Source organism: Hyla sarda, unplaced genomic scaffold (assembly GCF_029499605.1).
Source record: "Hyla sarda isolate aHylSar1 unplaced genomic scaffold, aHylSar1.hap1 scaffold_1918, whole genome shotgun sequence".
In the NCBI taxonomy this organism is placed as follows: domain Eukaryota; kingdom Metazoa; phylum Chordata; class Amphibia; order Anura; family Hylidae; genus Hyla; species Hyla sarda.
The window spans coordinates 1-17814 of record NW_026608572.1 but is presented as its reverse complement, the minus strand read 5'-3'; the positions used below and the strand labels follow the sequence as shown (position 1 = coordinate 17814).

General features: G+C 43.8%; 3 non-coding genes and 1 pseudogene across 3 annotated transcripts; all 4 read right to left on the bottom strand.

The window, feature by feature from the left end:
- Nucleotides 1-1620: 1620 nt before the first annotated feature.
- On the bottom strand, nt 1621-1811 carry LOC130316193 (U2 spliceosomal RNA). Its single transcript, XR_008863557.1, has one exon. It is a non-coding gene; the product is annotated as a U2 spliceosomal RNA (small nuclear RNA).
- A 2087-nt stretch (nt 1812-3898) lies between these two features.
- LOC130316202 (U2 spliceosomal RNA) lies at nt 3899-4084 on the bottom strand. The gene has a single exon (XR_008863564.1). It is a non-coding gene; the product is annotated as a U2 spliceosomal RNA (small nuclear RNA).
- Nucleotides 4085-8571: 4487 nt separating this feature from the next.
- Nucleotides 8572-8762, bottom strand: LOC130316181 (U2 spliceosomal RNA). Its single transcript, XR_008863546.1, has one exon. It is a non-coding gene; the product is annotated as a U2 spliceosomal RNA (small nuclear RNA).
- A 2082-nt stretch (nt 8763-10844) lies between these two features.
- LOC130316200 (U2 spliceosomal RNA) lies at nt 10845-11052 on the bottom strand (annotated as a pseudogene).
- Between the last annotated feature and the right edge of the window lie 6762 nt (nt 11053-17814).

The following is a 17814-nucleotide window of genomic DNA, read 5'->3' as shown; positions in this document are numbered from 1 at the left end:
GCAGAGCAGTGCTGATGCTCCTCATAAAGCTGTCGCTGCTGTGAAGGTTCTAGGTGACATCACAAATCCCTTTGGTTACATACACAACAAAGCTGGGTTGTTGTTGTTTACACTCTGCAAGGCCTGTGGAAGTGAGTGACATCATAGCACTGTAGTTCTGAGGGTTCAAGATGGATGCAACAATCTCCTGTTGCTTCTATGAAGGCCGTAATAGACGACATCACCAAACAGCTCCATAGTCACATACACAGCAAAGGAGAGATGTTGTTTACACCTAGTGATGTCAGTGGTATTGAGTGACATCACAGCACAGTGCTAAGGCTCCTGGGCCTGGACACAGCAGCGGCTGCAATATCTCAACGGAGAATACGTTTATATCTATGTGTGTGTGTGCGCATATATATATATATATATATATATATATATATATATATATATATTTCTCCGCCGAAATCACTTTTAAACCCATTTCCACCTTTTTTTCCCTTCTCTTCCTCTTACTTTTTTTTCACGTTTTTTTACGTTTTTCTCCTTTTCGCCTCTTTTCTGGGCGTATTATTCTTCTTTTTCTTCTTTTTTTTCGTCTAATGCATACCCCATCAGTGCAGCAATGCTTATTCAATACCGCCAGCAGATGGAGACACTGGGGGATAATTTTCTAAGGATTTATACTGATTTTTCCTGTCTGAATTTGTCGCACAGAAAGTTGCAGGCCAAATATGTGTGACATTTCTGCGACTTTAGCTTCTAGAGCATTTTTACAACATTATACATAGGTGCTGAATACATAAAAAGCGACTGTTCAGCGACAGACAAGTCGCATCGGCTGAAAGTAGGCCAGAATGTCAGTCCATGTTGGAGCAGGTTTAGATACAGTCTAAAGTATAGATCTCAAAGTCTGTGCACAGAATTTAGCAAGGGCCTCGCACCTTCTGATGCATCAGGTAGGTGCACAATAGCATAGCCTAACCCTCTGTACTTTGGTCTATATTGATGCGGGACATAGACAGCCAGCTGATGACCAATCCATTAGTGCAATGGATGGCTGGAAGCATTTGTCTTTGCCTTTGCAATACCACAGAAGCAATGCATGGTCAATGTACAGCAATGACACACCTGTGTGAACAGCCAGGAGACCCCCCCCCCCCCCCCCCCCCATGTTATGTTACATAGTTACATAGTTAGTACGGTCGAAAAAAGACATATGTCCATCACGTTCAACCAGGGAATTAAGGGGTAGGGGTGTGGCGCGATATTGGGGAAGGGATGAGATTTTATATTTCTTCATAAGCATTAATCTTATTTTGTCAATTAGGAACATTCAGCACCCACCCGCTATCAAGGCAGCTGCCTATCATGTCATGCCCTACCTGCACAGGTGTGCTGGCTACTCAAATGATCCAATTAAGGAGGCCATTTAGTCAGCAGCAGCAGAAGTCCTGTGCCTGGACGCTCCAACAGGGGCCAGACACAAGCAGAAGCAGAAGCAGCAGAAGCAGCAGCAGCACCACCTTTTGTTTTTTGGCTGCAGCAGCAGCAAGGCCCACAGGGCTGGCTAGCTGGCTAGCCAGCAAGCAGGTAGCAATGAAAGTAGGAATCTTTCTTTTTAACCCTGTAAGGGGGTGGTGCACTGTACCCGAAGATACTGCCATATCGGGTCAATGCATAGGGCGACGGAAGCAAGCTTCGAAATCGGCCCCCGTTCTCAAAAATCCATTTAATATATGGTCCCCAGATAGGGGACGTATCAGATATTAAACTGATAAGAACAGATACTACACTTGATCTTAGCCAAAAGGCCGAGAAGCGATAACCGTGAAAGGGGCGGGCCCAACAAGGTCCCCTTCATGGGCACTATCACTGCTTGCTGTCAGGGAGGCTGCCAGACAATTTTCCATGCACACTCTGGGCTGGGGGGCAGTCAACCACCAGTACACACAGCAGAACCTAAACCCATACCATTATTGCTAAGCAGCAAGACAGGGGCCCATTGCACTCCCACGGGGCCTTTTTAAATGCAATCCATAACCCGGATTTGCCAGGAACCCTTCTTACTCCTCCTACTTGCATGTGACACTGGGCTTAGGATCTGCATAGGAAACACACACACAAGCACACACCTACCTTTGTTGCCTGCAGATGCCTCCTTGGCTGTCCCCAAACGGTATCAAACCAACACCCACGGGAAGCTGTAAGCATAGAGGACATGCCTGCACCCCATTGGACTTACCTGTGTGGGTTAAATCCGGGTTATTTGACAACCTATGGCGGTGATGGTTCTGCTCAGGCAGAGCAGTGCTGATGCTCCTCATAAAGCTGTCGCTGCTGTGAAGGTTCTAGGTGACATCACAAATCCCTTTGGTTACATACACAACAAAGCTGGGTTGTTGTTGTTTACACTCTGCAAGGCCTGTGGAAGTGAGTGACATCATAGCACTGTAGTTCTGAGGGTTCAAGATGGATGCAACAATCTCCTGTTGCTTCTATGAAGGCCGTAATAGACGACATCACCAAACAGCTCCATAGTCACATACACAGCAAAGGAGAGATGTTGTTTACACCTAGTGATGTCAGTGGTATTGAGTGACATCACAGCACAGTGCTAAGGCTCCTGGGCCTGGACACAGCAGCGGCTGCAATATCTCAACGGAGAATACGTTTATATCTATGTGTGTGTGTGCGCATATATATATATATATATATATATATATATATATATATATATATATTTCTCCGCCGAAATCACTTTTAAACCCATTTCCACCTTTTTTTCCCTTCTCTTCCTCTTACTTTTTTTTCACGTTTTTTTACGTTTTTCTCCTTTTCGCCTCTTTTCTGGGCGTATTATTCTTCTTTTTCTTCTTTTTTTTCGTCTAATGCATACCCCATCAGTGCAGCAATGCTTATTCAATACCGCCAGCAGATGGAGACACTGGGGGATAATTTTCTAAGGATTTATACTGATTTTTCCTGTCTGAATTTGTCGCACAGAAAGTTGCAGGCCAAATATGTGTGACATTTCTGCGACTTTAGCTTCTAGAGCATTTTTACAACATTATACATAGGTGCTGAATACATAAAAAGCGACTGTTCAGCGACAGACAAGTCGCATCGGCTGAAAGTAGGCCAGAATGTCAGTCCATGTTGGAGCAGGTTTAGATACAGTCTAAAGCATAGATCTCAAAGTCTGTGCACAGAATTTAGCAAGGGCCTCGCACCTTCTGATGCATCAGGTAGGTGCACAATAGCATAGCCTAACCCTCTGTACTTTGGTCTATATTGATGCGGGACATAGACAGCCAGCTGATGACCAATCCATTAGTGCAATGGATGGCTGGAAGCATTTGTCTTTGCCTTTGCAATACCACAGAAGCAATGCATGGTCAATGTACAGCAATGACACACCTGTGTGAACAGCCAGGAGACCCCCCCCCCCCCCCCCCCATGTTATGTTACATAGTTACATAGTTAGTACGGTCGAAAAAAGACATATGTCCATCACGTTCAACCAGGGAATTAAGGGGTAGGGGTGTGGCGCGATATTGGGGAAGGGATGAGATTTTATATTTCTTCATAAGCATTAATCTTATTTTGTCAATTAGGAACATTCAGCACCCACCCGCTATCAAGGCAGCTGCCTATCATGTCATGCCCTACCTGCACAGGTGTGCTGGCTACTCAAATGATCCAATTAAGGAGGCCATTTAGTCAGCAGCAGCAGAAGTCCTGTGCCTGGACGCTCCAACAGGGGCCAGACACAAGCAGAAGCAGAAGCAGCAGCAGCACCACCTTTTGTTTTTTGGCTGCAGCAGCAGCAAGGCCCACAGGGCTGGCTAGCTGGCTAGCCAGCAAGCAGGTAGCAATGAAAGTAGGAATCTTTCTTTTTAACCCTGTAAGGGGGTGGTGCACTGTACCCGAAGATACTGCCATATCGGGTCAATGCATAGGGCGACGGAAGCAAGCTTCGAAATCGGCCCCCGTTCTCAAAAATCCATTTAATATATGGTCCCCAGATAGGGGACGTATCAGATATTAAACTGATAAGAACAGATTTTTTTTTTTTTTTTTTTTTTTTAAAGCCGAGGAACGTGCTTTCGATTCACCCAAAGTGCAAGAAAAAGTGCAAACGTGTTACACTAAAAAAACGTGCACAAAGGATGCGGTCTATCGCAAGCCCTTCTCCGATAGGAGAGAGGCCCCCCAACAAACCTTACCCTTCGCCTCCGGACCAAAAGGTACCTGCGAGGTTCCAGGTTCGATGTCCCTTTTCGCCGAAGCTACTAGGGGACCACAAATGCTCCCGGCATCCCCCTTGGCGTTGGCCAAGGTATCTGCCCACAGAGCCGATTACGGTAGGTACCCTGCCAAAGCAGGAGTACCCGGGGTGTTTGCAGGGAGGTGCGGAACCTAATGGCCACACACACCTCCCCTAGACCGACAGGAGGGACACCCAGAAGGGCTACCGCATCCTGACAAATCCTGTGAACACACAACACGCAAAAGGTGACACAGTGAGACAAAAAGGAAATAAATAAGTGAATGTGCGCAGATATACTGCCCGGACATCCGGCCGGATCTATAAAAATTTCTCTGATCCTAGCCAGAAGGCCGGGAATCAAGAGGTGAGTGCCACAAGGTGAAGAGATTATGGTGCCCGTGCTTCAACTCAGTGAGCCTATTCTCCCAGTGAGTTTCGGCACCTCGGGGTCACCACTCCCCGAGGCACAAAAGTACCTCGGCTCTAGACCCTCTCAGCCTCATGGCGAGACCCGGAGGGAACAGGTCACATCGGGGCAGCCGTCGAGCTGATTCCTCAGAACCAGCCCCGGAAAGCCCTGGTACACCTGCATCCTCCATGCAGCACCCATCCCCACCAGCATGAAAACTGATAAGAACAGATTTTTAAGTTAGCCCTCAGAAACTCAATCAGAGTTCCAAGATCTTATTTGAACTCGATTGTTGCTCATCATCAGGTAACCCATTTTTTATTTCTTCTTAACACTAATGACCACAAAATAAAATCAATAAAAAAGATTTAACCAGAAAAAAAAAACATACACATTTACAATAACAAACAAACATTGCTTTCACCAGTAATTAATCAGAGAGACATTCCATTTCTCGAGGCATATACCATTAGGAAATCTATCATTCCACGGTTTATCGTTCCTCTTATCATCTGTCTTTTTACCGGAAGTCCCAACCAAGATGGAACTTTATAAGTGTCCAAAAATCTGTCCATATCAGCTTGAAATGAAAAATACACTTTGTCTCTAGCTTCCTCGTACCGATTTTCATATTTCGACCTTAGTTCCATTAAATCCATATCAAATGGTCTTCTTTCCTTTTTTGGCATATTTTCCAACATGCCATCCAAAACACCTCCAAATTCCATTGGTACATAAACCTCTTCTTTCTTTTTCTTTTCTTCAGCCACTTTTCTGGCTGGAACTTCCTCCAACTCAGGTTCTACAATTTCTTCTTCTTCCCTACTCCTTTTAGCTGTTTCCTTTTTCGTTGTTTGTTTCTTGGGACATACATTTACCAGGTGATCTTCCTCACCGCACAGATGACACTTCTTTTTTTTGTTGTTGTTGCAGGTGTCTGCTTCATGACCTCCCTCCTGGCACTTATAGCACCATGAGTGAGTACATAGGTCTTTCCCGTGCCCGTATTGTTTACATTTACGGCAAAATTCCTCCATCCCTGAATAGAACAAGTCACCATTGACCGATCCAATTTTGAATCGCCCAGGTGGATAAATCACTTTACCGTCAGGTTCCTTTTTAAATTTAACTTTAAATTTCCATTTTGTAGTCCATAGGCCATATTGGTTCAGGACTTTTCCCTTTGACAGAATATTGTCACAGAATCTAGAAAGAAAAGTCTCAATGTCTTTTTCCAGTATATATGGGCTATACATCCGTACCGTCAATATTTTCTCCTGGTTCGGAAAATGCGGGGTCACCTCCACACCCTCCAAAACTGGATTGGCCTTCTTTTGCTGGTACTTGCTGCAAAAAAAATTAAAGTCCTCTTCAGAAGCCAATATAACATCGTAGTGTCCATTTCTTGGGAATTCAAGCATAGACAGGATTTGTTCCTTCTTAATTTCCAGCAACTTGAATAAGATCTCCTCGACTACGAAACATAATCCTTTTCCTCTCTTGCAGGTATCCAATAAGGAAATCCGAACTCCATTTCTGAGCTTAGCATACTCAGGGATGCCTTCTGATGATGCTCCACTTGATCCAGCCATGTCCATCAGGATAAACACCTCCCCCACTGTAAGCAGGTAGGTGGTGGTGATCGCTCCCCGTTGTCTGGGGACTAAGCCAGCTCCCTAATAGCAGCAGGGGGGTGAAGTCCCTCCGTTAAGAAGGACGATCCCCCCAGGCAAAGGAGCCGGGTACCCCAGACACCCTCTGGCCAGACCAAGTGAGCAGAACTACACTTGATCTTAGCCAAAAGGCCGAGAAGCGATAACCGTGAAAGGGGCGGGCCCAACAAGGTCCCCTTCATGGGCACTATCACTGCTTGCTGTCAGGGAGGCTGCCAGACAATTTTCCATGCACACTCTGGGCTGGGGGGCAGTCAACCACCAGTACACACAGCAGAACCTAAACCCATACCATTATTGCTAAGCAGCAAGACAGGGGCCCATTGCACTCCCACGGGGCCTTTTTAAATGCAATCCATAACCCGGATTTGCCAGGAACCCTTCTTACTCCTCCTACTTGCATGTGACACTGGGCTTAGGATCTGCATAGGAAACACACACACAAGCACACACCTACCTTTGTTGCCTGCAGATGCCTCCTTGGCTGTCCCCAAACGGTATCAAACCAACACCCACGGGAAGCTGTAAGCATAGAGGACATGCCTGCACCCCATTGGACTTACCTGTGTGGGTTAAATCCGGGTTATTTGACAACCTATGGCGGTGATGGTTCTGCTCAGGCAGAGCAGTGCTGATGCTCCTCATAAAGCTGTCGCTGCTGTGAAGGTTCTAGGTGACATCACAAATCCCTTTGGTTACATACACAACAAAGCTGGGTTGTTGTTGTTTACACTCTGCAAGGCCTGTGGAAGTGAGTGACATCATAGCACTGTAGTTCTGAGGGTTCAAGATGGATGCAACAATCTCCTGTTGCTTCTATGAAGGCCGTAATAGACGACATCACCAAACAGCTCCATAGTCACATACACAGCAAAGGAGAGATGTTGTTTACACCTAGTGATGTCAGTGGTATTGAGTGACATCACAGCACAGTGCTAAGGCTCCTGGGCCTGGACACAGCAGCGGCTGCAATATCTCAACGGAGAATACGTTTATATCTATGTGTGTGTGTGCGCATATATATATATATATATATATATATATATATATATATATATATATATTTCTCCGCCGAAATCACTTTTAAACCCATTTCCACCTTTTTTTCCCTTCTCTTCCTCTTACTTTTTTTTCACGTTTTTTTAAGTTTTTCTCCTTTTCGCCTCTTTTCTGGGCGTATTATTCTTCTTTTTCTTCTTTTTTTTCGTCTAATGCATACCCCATCAGTGCAGCAATGCTTATTCAATACCGCCAGCAGATGGAGACACTGGGGGATAATTTTCTAAGGATTTATACTGATTTTTCCTGTCTGAATTTGTCGCACAGAAAGTTGCAGGCCAAATATGTGTGACATTTCTGCGACTTTAGCTTCTAGAGCATTTTTACAACATTATACATAGGTGCTGAATACATAAAAAGCGACTGTTCAGCGACAGACAAGTCGCATCGGCTGAAAGTAGGCCAGAATGTCAGTCCATGTTGGAGCAGGTTTAGATACAGTCTAAAGCATAGATCTCAAAGTCTGTGCACAGAATTTAGCAAGGGCCTCGCACCTTCTGATGCATCAGGTAGGTGCACAATAGCATAGCCTAACCCTCTGTACTTTGGTCTATATTGATGCGGGACATAGACAGCCAGCTGATGACCAATCCATTAGTGCAATGGATGGCTGGAAGCATTTGTCTTTGCCTTTGCAATACCACAGAAGCAATGCATGGTCAATGTACAGCAATGACACACCTGTGTGAACAGCCAGGAGACCCCCCCCATGTTATGTTACATAGTTACATAGTTAGTACGGTCGAAAAAAGACATATGTCCATCACGTTCAACCAGGGAATTAAGGGGTAGGGGTGTGGCGCGATATTGGGGAAGGGATGAGATTTTATATTTCTTCATAAGCATTAATCTTATTTTGTCAATTAGGAACATTCAGCACCCACCCGCTATCAAGGCAGCTGCCTATCATGTCATGCCCTACCTGCACAGGTGTGCTGGCTACTCAAATGATCCAATTAAGGAGGCCATTTAGTCAGCAGCAGCAGAAGTCCTGTGCCTGGACGCTCCAACAGGGGCCAGACACAAGCAGAAGCAGAAGCAGCAGAAGCAGCAGCAGCACCACCTTTTGTTTTTTGGCTGCAGCAGCAGCAAGGCCCACAGGGCTGGCTAGCTGGCTAGCCAGCAAGCAGGTAGCAATGAAAGTAGGAATCTTTCTTTTTAACCCTGTAAGGGGGTGGTGCACTGTACCCGAAGATACTGCCATATCGGGTCAATGCATAGGGCGACGGAAGCAAGCTTCGAAATCGGCCCCCGTTCTCAAAAATCCATTTAATATATGGTCCCCAGATAGGGGACGTATCAGATATTAAACTGATAAGAACAGATACTACACTTGATCTTAGCCAAAAGGCCGAGAAGCGATAACCGTGAAAGGGGCGGGCCCAACAAGGTCCCCTTCATGGGCACTATCACTGCTTGCTGTCAGGGAGGCTGCCAGACAATTTTCCATGCACACTCTGGGCTGGGGGGCAGTCAACCACCAGTACACACAGCAGAACCTAAACCCATACCATTATTGCTAAGCAGCAAGACAGGGGCCCATTGCACTCCCACGGGGCCTTTTTAAATGCAATCCATAACCCGGATTTGCCAGGAACCCTTCTTACTCCTCCTACTTGCATGTGACACTGGGCTTAGGATCTGCATAGGAAACACACACACAAGCACACACCTACCTTTGTTGCCTGCAGATGCCTCCTTGGCTGTCCCCAAACGGTATCAAACCAACACCCACGGGAAGCTGTAAGCATAGAGGACATGCCTGCACCCCATTGGACTTACCTGTGTGGGTTAAATCCGGGTTATTTGACAACCTATGGCGGTGATGGTTCTGCTCAGGCAGAGCAGTGCTGATGCTCCTCATAAAGCTGTCGCTGCTGTGAAGGTTCTAGGTGACATCACAAATCCCTTTGGTTACATACACAACAAAGCTGGGTTGTTGTTGTTTACACTCTGCAAGGCCTGTGGAAGTGAGTGACATCATAGCACTGTAGTTCTGAGGGTTCAAGATGGATGCAACAATCTCCTGTTGCTTCTATGAAGGCCGTAATAGACGACATCACCAAACAGCTCCATAGTCACATACACAGCAAAGGAGAGATGTTGTTTACACCTAGTGATGTCAGTGGTATTGAGTGACATCACAGCACAGTGCTAAGGCTCCTGGGCCTGGACACAGCAGCGGCTGCAATATCTCAACGGAGAATACGTTTATATCTATGTGTGTGTGTGCGCATATATATATATATATATATATATATATATATATATATATATTTCTCCGCCGAAATCACTTTTAAACCCATTTCCACCTTTTTTTCCCTTCTCTTCCTCTTACTTTTTTTTCACGTTTTTTTACGTTTTTCTCCTTTTCGCCTCTTTTCTGGGCGTATTATTCTTCTTTTTCTTCTTTTTTTTCGTCTAATGCATACCCCATCAGTGCAGCAATGCTTATTCAATACCGCCAGCAGATGGAGACACTGGGGGATAATTTTCTAAGGATTTATACTGATTTTTCCTGTCTGAATTTGTCGCACAGAAAGTTGCAGGCCAAATATGTGTGACATTTCTGCGACTTTAGCTTCTAGAGCATTTTTACAACATTATACATAGGTGCTGAATACATAAAAAGCGACTGTTCAGCGACAGACAAGTCGCATCGGCTGAAAGTAGGCCAGAATGTCAGTCCATGTTGGAGCAGGTTTAGATACAGTCTAAAGCATAGATCTCAAAGTCTGTGCACAGAATTTAGCAAGGGCCTCGCACCTTCTGATGCATCAGGTAGGTGCACAATAGCATAGCCTAACCCTCTGTACTTTGGTCTATATTGATGCGGGACATAGACAGCCAGCTGATGACCAATCCATTAGTGCAATGGATGGCTGGAAGCATTTGTCTTTGCCTTTGCAATACCACAGAAGCAATGCATGGTCAATGTACAGCAATGACACACCTGTGTGAACAGCCAGGAGACCCCCCCCCCCCCCCCCCATGTTATGTTACATAGTTACATAGTTAGTACGGTCGAAAAAAGACATATGTCCATCACGTTCAACCAGGGAATTAAGGGGTAGGGGTGTGGCGCGATATTGGGGAAGGGATGAGATTTTATATTTCTTCATAAGCATTAATCTTATTTTGTCAATTAGGAACATTCAGCACCCACCCGCTATCAAGGCAGCTGCCTATCATGTCATGCCCTACCTGCACAGGTGTGCTGGCTACTCAAATGATCCAATTAAGGAGGCCATTTAGTCAGCAGCAGCAGAAGTCCTGTGCCTGGACGCTCCAACAGGGGCCAGACACAAGCAGAAGCAGAAGCAGCAGCAGCACCACCTTTTGTTTTTTGGCTGCAGCAGCAGCAAGGCCCACAGGGCTGGCTAGCTGGCTAGCCAGCAAGCAGGTAGCAATGAAAGTAGGAATCTTTCTTTTTAACCCTGTAAGGGGGTGGTGCACTGTACCCGAAGATACTGCCATATCGGGTCAATGCATAGGGCGACGGAAGCAAGCTTCGAAATCGGCCCCCGTTCTCAAAAATCCATTTAATATATGGTCCCCAGATAGGGGACGTATCAGATATTAAACTGATAAGAACAGATTTTTTTTTTTTTTTTTTTTTTTTTTCCTCAGTTACAGACTATTGTTCAAGCGATCATCAGGTCACCTACCAAAACTCATCACTTCTAAACAAAGTCTGAAAAAACATCATGCGGAAAAATATCTCAATAAGAAAACTATAAGAGAAGCACAAATTCAAAACCTTGATCAGGATACTTACAACTTTCTCCATTCCTTGTATCTCCAAATCTTTTCAGCCTCTTCCTCTTCCATTCTCTTCTTGTCAAATAGAAAAATAATAAACAACCTTCCAAAAAAAAGTCTCTTCAACTCCCTTGGAGAAATACACACATTTTTAAAAACAAGCAGGTTTCTAGAATCCCATAAAACTTCTTTAAAAACAGAAAATACAATCCAGCTTTCACGTGTGTCCTCTCTCCTGCTAAAATCCTGACCAATAAAAATCTTCTCAAAATTAAAATCAACATATCCCGTGATTGCAGAAAAAAACCTCTGTAGAAGCATAAAAAATTCTCTTGCATAAAAACAGTTCCAAAATAAGTGCACTGTATCCTCCCTGCCTCCACAACCCTCTCTTGGACATTTCTCGCTCACTCTTATTCCTCGTCCATTCAGGAAAGCTCTGGTTGGGAGGCAGCCATGAAAAGTCATCCAGTTTACATCTCTCTGTCTATTCGATAATCCTCTAACATTAAAAAGATTCCAGATCTTCACAGACTGAGCAGTAGTGCAGAATGGTACTTCATATAATCTCTCATTTTTTCTTATTTCATTTTCAATTTTCTTTTTCTCAGGTTTTCCCAGGGAACTCAAACCAAATTGATCACTGAAAGACCCGAGAACCACATAGAAGGTAGGTATAACTTGCGCTATTGGTCTCCTCAGATCCTTCTCACACCAGCCCCATTTGGAAAACAACCATCCTGCCAAATACCTGCTCATGTCTGCCACCCAATTATTGCACTGAGACACTTTATAAATTAAAAGAAAGTAATGAGTCTTTAAAAACAGATTAATATCCGGGAAATTATATCCGCCTTTCTTCACGCTCTTCATCACTTCCTCCCTCTTCATCTTTTCCATCTTTGAACCCCAGAAAAAAATAAACAACTTCCTTGTCATCCTTCTGGTCCATAATTTGCCGGGTGGGAAAACCATTGCAGTATATAATAGTAGTGGCAAAATTACTGCCTTTAAAATCAGAACTTTACCTTTAAGGGACAAGTTTCTCAATTTCCAAAAAGATAATTTCTTCTCTATCTTCTCCTCCAACTTTTCATGACTTTTCCCTCCTTTTAGATTTTTTTCAAAAACAACCCCTAACACTTCAATATCCTCCTTCTCATCCACGCCATCCACCACCACTTTTCCTTGCTTTCCAAAATTACTCAATTGGCACTTCCCCCAATTGACTTTCATACCAGCAATACAGCAAAAAATCTTTACATGCAAATTCACTCTGTTAAGATCAGCTTGGGAAGTGCAAGTAAAAACCACATCATCCATGTAACTTAAAACCTTCAAATTCCTTCCATTACTTCCCGGGATAAAAACACCACTCACACATTTGTCCTTCTGTACATTTTTGAGCAAGGCCTCAATGACACAAATGAATAAAATTGGGGAGAGTGGGCATCCCTGTCGTACTCCTGATAAAATATTAAAACCCGGCCCCACATGTCCATTGACTAAAATCTGACTTGTTGCCCCATAATAAAAACTTTTAATCACAAACAGTAGCTTCTCAGGAATACCCATATGCTTTAAAACCATAAACATAAAATCATGAGCAACTCTGTCATAAGCTTTTTCAAAATCAATGGATTCTACAAAAAGTGCATTCTTATTAAAATTACTATAATAAATAGAGTCTCTTAAAACTAATAAATTATCAGTTATTCTCCTATTTGGCACTGCACAAACTTGGTATTCTCCAACAAGGTGCTCAACTATGTCACTCATCCTGTTCGCCACAATCTTTGCAATGATCTTATAATCTGTATTCAATAATGTGATCGGCCTCCAGTTTTTCAAATCTCTTTCATCACCTTTCTTATGTATCAAGGTAATAACTCCTTTCTTCATAGACTCCGCTAAAATACCTGAGTTAAAAACATATTGCACCACCCGTGTAAAATCTTGCTTTAAAATATGCCAAAAAACTGAATAAAACTCAAAGGGGAGGCCATCACAGCCCGGTGTCTTCCCTTTCGCTGTCTTGTCCAGAGCCTGCTTGATCTCCCCTTCACAAACTTCCTCAATTAAAAATGCACTTTTTCCTTCAGGGACATTATTCTCTAAAATATTACAATAATCATTCATCTCCGTCTCACTGGCTCTGCTCTTATTACTAAAAAGTGTTTCATAAAATCTGCCAATCTCCTTCACCATCTCATCACCAACAACTTCCCCTGTAGGAGTTAAAACAGACTTAAAAACACCCCTAGCATTAAAACATTTTTTAAAGAAATATCTTGTACATTGTTCATTTTCCTCCAAATGTTGAACTTTGGATTTAAAAACAATATTTCTACCTCTTTCCAACAACCTGTTCTTCATCTCAATTTTCACCTTCTCAATTTCCTCCTCCACCTCCACACCAACATGTTTAAACTTAAAGAGAGTTTCTAAACGTGAGATAAGCCTTTCATAACCCCTCCTCTTTTCTTGTGCCCTCCTTATGCAAATGAACTTAAAATACTTAGCAAACTCACTTTTTGCCCAATCCCACCAAGCTAAAACATTACTAAAAACAGATTGTTTAGAAGTACAAGATAAAAAAAATCTTTAAAACCGGCCATTACTTCTTCATCTTCTAATAGACTTACATTTAATTTCCAGAGCCCTCTACCAAAATGAAAGGACTCTGCAATACTTATTTCTGCCGACACCATCTTATGATCTGAAAAAGTTGACATCATTTGATTGCACCGGACCACCTTAATCCCCTCAGAGACAAGAATGTAATCAATCCGGGATTTACAGCGGCCACTATCTGATATATAGGTGTATCTTTCATCAGTGCTAACCATCAGTCCCACATCAGAATAATGTAAGTCTTGAATAATTTGGTTTAAAACATTTGAAGTAATATCAGTTCTAACCTTAGCAGAGCTCTCACGATCATTGACGGATCTAATGCAGTTAAAATCACCAACAATAATAGTACCATCACGACCAGGAATAAAAAGTTTAAGAGACTCTAAAAATAACACACGTGCCTGTTTTTCTGCTGGCGCATATACATTAAAAACTCTCATTCTCTGGCCTAAAAACTCAAAATTTAAAACCATACAACGACCTGGTACTAAAACTTGGCAATTTAAAACTTTAATGTCCCTGTTACACAATAAAATCCCCACACCTTCATTTTTATTCTCTGTGCATGTAGACCAAAAAGACTGCCCTCTCTTCCATTCATCTACATAAGGTGCAGACTTAATTGCACACTCCTGTAAACAAAATATATCTCCCTTCACATTCTCCAAAAAATCAAAAACTGCTGCTCTTCTGATGGTTGTTCCTATACTCCGAACATTAAGAGTAGCCACAACCAATGCCATTAAAAAGGAAAGAAGGCAATCCATTTTCTTAACATCCATTTTAACTAGAAGTTAGTATTCTGACCTTCAACCTTCCTTAGCAGCATCCCATAGCAATCAGGCGACCCCACTTGAGAGTCCCTGTCCATCATTTTCTCACCTCCATACACAGGATCCGTCTGATCCCCTGACCAACTCCCTTTCTTACACCTTTTACTTTTACCTTGAAAGCCTCCATTTGCATCTTCATCTTCATCTTCCCCCTCCTCCTCCTCCTTCTCCTCCTTCTCCTCCTCTTCAGATGTTACATTCTCCTCCCCACTAATCACCCTCTGCCCAGGTGTTAGGGATCTCTCACTCTCATTCTCCTGAAACTCCATCCCCTCCTCCTCCCCCACCACTGGGTTTGGGCATTCAAAATCCTCAATTGTTTCTTCACATGGGGGAACCTCCCTACACACAGTCTCCACACTCTCCACCACTTTCTCTTTTTTCCCTTTACGTGCTTTCTTCTTACTGACCTCAGTAAACTCTTCACCAACACCAGTCTCCTCACAATGCACACCAGTGGAGTCACCCTCCTCCCCTTTTCCAGATTTTTCCTGAGTATTCATGTGCTGCACTGTCACACCTGCTGCACTCCCTTTTACAGAGTTCTCGTCAATCACCTGAGTCACCTCAGCATTCACACCAAAAACACGTGGAAATGGCCTTTCTCCTCTTTCCTCTCTTCTATTTCCAGCCGCGTCAGCATAGCTCATTTTCTTTCTATACCATAAGCTGCATCCTCTAGCCAAATGCTCCTCACTACCACAGATATCACACGTTTTCTTCTCAGTACATTCACCCGAGTTGTGACCTGATTTCCCACAATTCCTGCAGCATACTCCTTGCTCAGGGCAAGACTCCTGTACATGTCCATAAGCGTGACAACGTCTACAGTACTGCAACTGTCCTTCATAAAAACAAAAACCTCTTTCTCCTCCAATAGAAAATACCTGTGGTATACTCTTCCTTCCCTCTTCCATTCCTTCGTCCTTTTTAAATTTTACAACAAATTTCCTTTTACAATTAAAGTACCCATGTCTGTTCTTGAGTCTTCCAAGAAATTTAACTTCATCACAATATCGGTACAAAAAATTGGTCACCATCTCATCCGAAACCTTCGGGTTGTACATATGGACTATAACAACCTTAGACATATTCATGAATAATGGCTCCACTTTCACCTTACTCATTATAGCTGGCTCATTCCTCCTCTTCATCACTTCTAAGTCCATGTAGACCCTCTGGCAAACCTCAGAATCATAAAAGGTTATATCGTAAATCCCTTGCCTAGGGAAGTCTTGCATAGCGATTACATGCCATACCTGAAGGTACTGGAGCTTGCGAAGAATCTCCAGCACAACTTGATCCAATCCAATCGTCCCCCGGTGTTCGCCAGGAACGTAAATCCGCACCGTATCCTCGAGTCCTCGAGTCCTCTCTCCGCTCATTTTTGCAGGTTAAGATACCCACTATCGCAACCCAGTAACAATCCAGGGCCCCCCGCAAAAGAGGGCCCCGATCACCACCCCTTCCGACTCCTACCCTGCCCGGTAAACCGCACAGGATCTTAGCCAAAAGGCCGAGAAGCGATAACCGTGAAAGGGGCGGGCCCAACAAGGTCCCCTTCATGGGCACTATCACTGCTTGCTGTCAGGGAGGCTGCCAGACAATTTTCCATGCACACTCTGGGCTGGGGGGCAGTCAACCACCAGTACACACAGCAGAACCTAAACCCATACCATTATTGCTAAGCAGCAAGACAGGGGCCCATTGCACTCCCACGGGGCCTTTTTAAATGCAATCCATAACCCGGATTTGCCAGGAACCCTTCTTACTCCTCCTACTTGCATGTGACACTGGGCTTAGGATCTGCATAGGAAACACACACACAAGCACACACCTACCTTTGTTGCCTGCAGATGCCTCCTTGGCTGTCCCCAAACGGTATCAAACCAACACCCACGGGAAGCTGTAAGCATAGAGGACATGCCTGCACCCCATTGGACTTACCTGTGTGGGTTAAATCCGGGTTATTTGACAACCTATGGCGGTGATGGTTCTGCTCAGGCAGAGCAGTGCTGATGCTCCTCATAAAGCTGTCGCTGCTGTGAAGGTTCTAGGTGACATCACAAATCCCTTTGGTTACATACACAACAAAGCTGGGTTGTTGTTGTTTACACTCTGCAAGGCCTGTGGAAGTGAGTGACATCATAGCACTGTAGTTCTGAGGGTTCAAGATGGATGCAACAATCTCCTGTTGCTTCTATGAAGGCCGTAATAGACGACATCACCAAACAGCTCCATAGTCACATACACAGCAAAGGAGAGATGTTGTTTACACCTAGTGATGTCAGTGGTATTGAGTGACATCACAGCACAGTGCTAAGGCTCCTGGGCCTGGACACAGCAGCGGCTGCAATATCTCAACGGAGAATACGTTTATATCTATGTGTGTGTGTGCGCATATATATATATATATATATATATATATATATATATATATTTCTCCGCCGAAATCACTTTTAAACCCATTTCCACCTTTTTTTCCCTTCTCTTCCTCTTACTTTTTTTTCACGTTTTTTTACGTTTTTCTCCTTTTCGCCTCTTTTCTGGGCGTATTATTCTTCTTTTTCTTCTTTTTTTTCGTCTAATGCATACCCCATCAGTGCAGCAATGCTTATTCAATACCGCCAGCAGATGGAGACACTGGGGGATAATTTTCTAAGGATTTATACTGATTTTTCCTGTCTGAATTTGTCGCACAGAAAGTTGCAGGCCAAATATGTGTGACATTTCTGCGACTTTAGCTTCTAGAGCATTTTTACAACATTATACATAGGTGCTGAATACATAAAAAGCGACTGTTCAGCGACAGACAAGTCGCATCGGCTGAAAGTAGGCCAGAATATCAGTCCATGTTGGAGCAGGTTTAGATACAGTCTAAAGCATAGATCTCAAAGTCTGTGCACAGAATTTAGCAAGGGCCTCGCACCTTCTGATGCATCAGGTAGGTGCACAATAGCATAGCCTAACCCTCTGTACTTTGGTCTATATTGATGCGGGACATAGACAGCCAGCTGATGACCAATCCATTAGTGCAATGGATGGCTGGAAGCATTTGTCTTTGCCTTTGCAATACCACAGAAGCAATGCATGGTCAATGTACAGCAATGACACACCTGTGTGAACAGCCAGGAGACCCCCCCCCCCCCCCATGTTATGTTACATAGTTACATAGTTAGTACG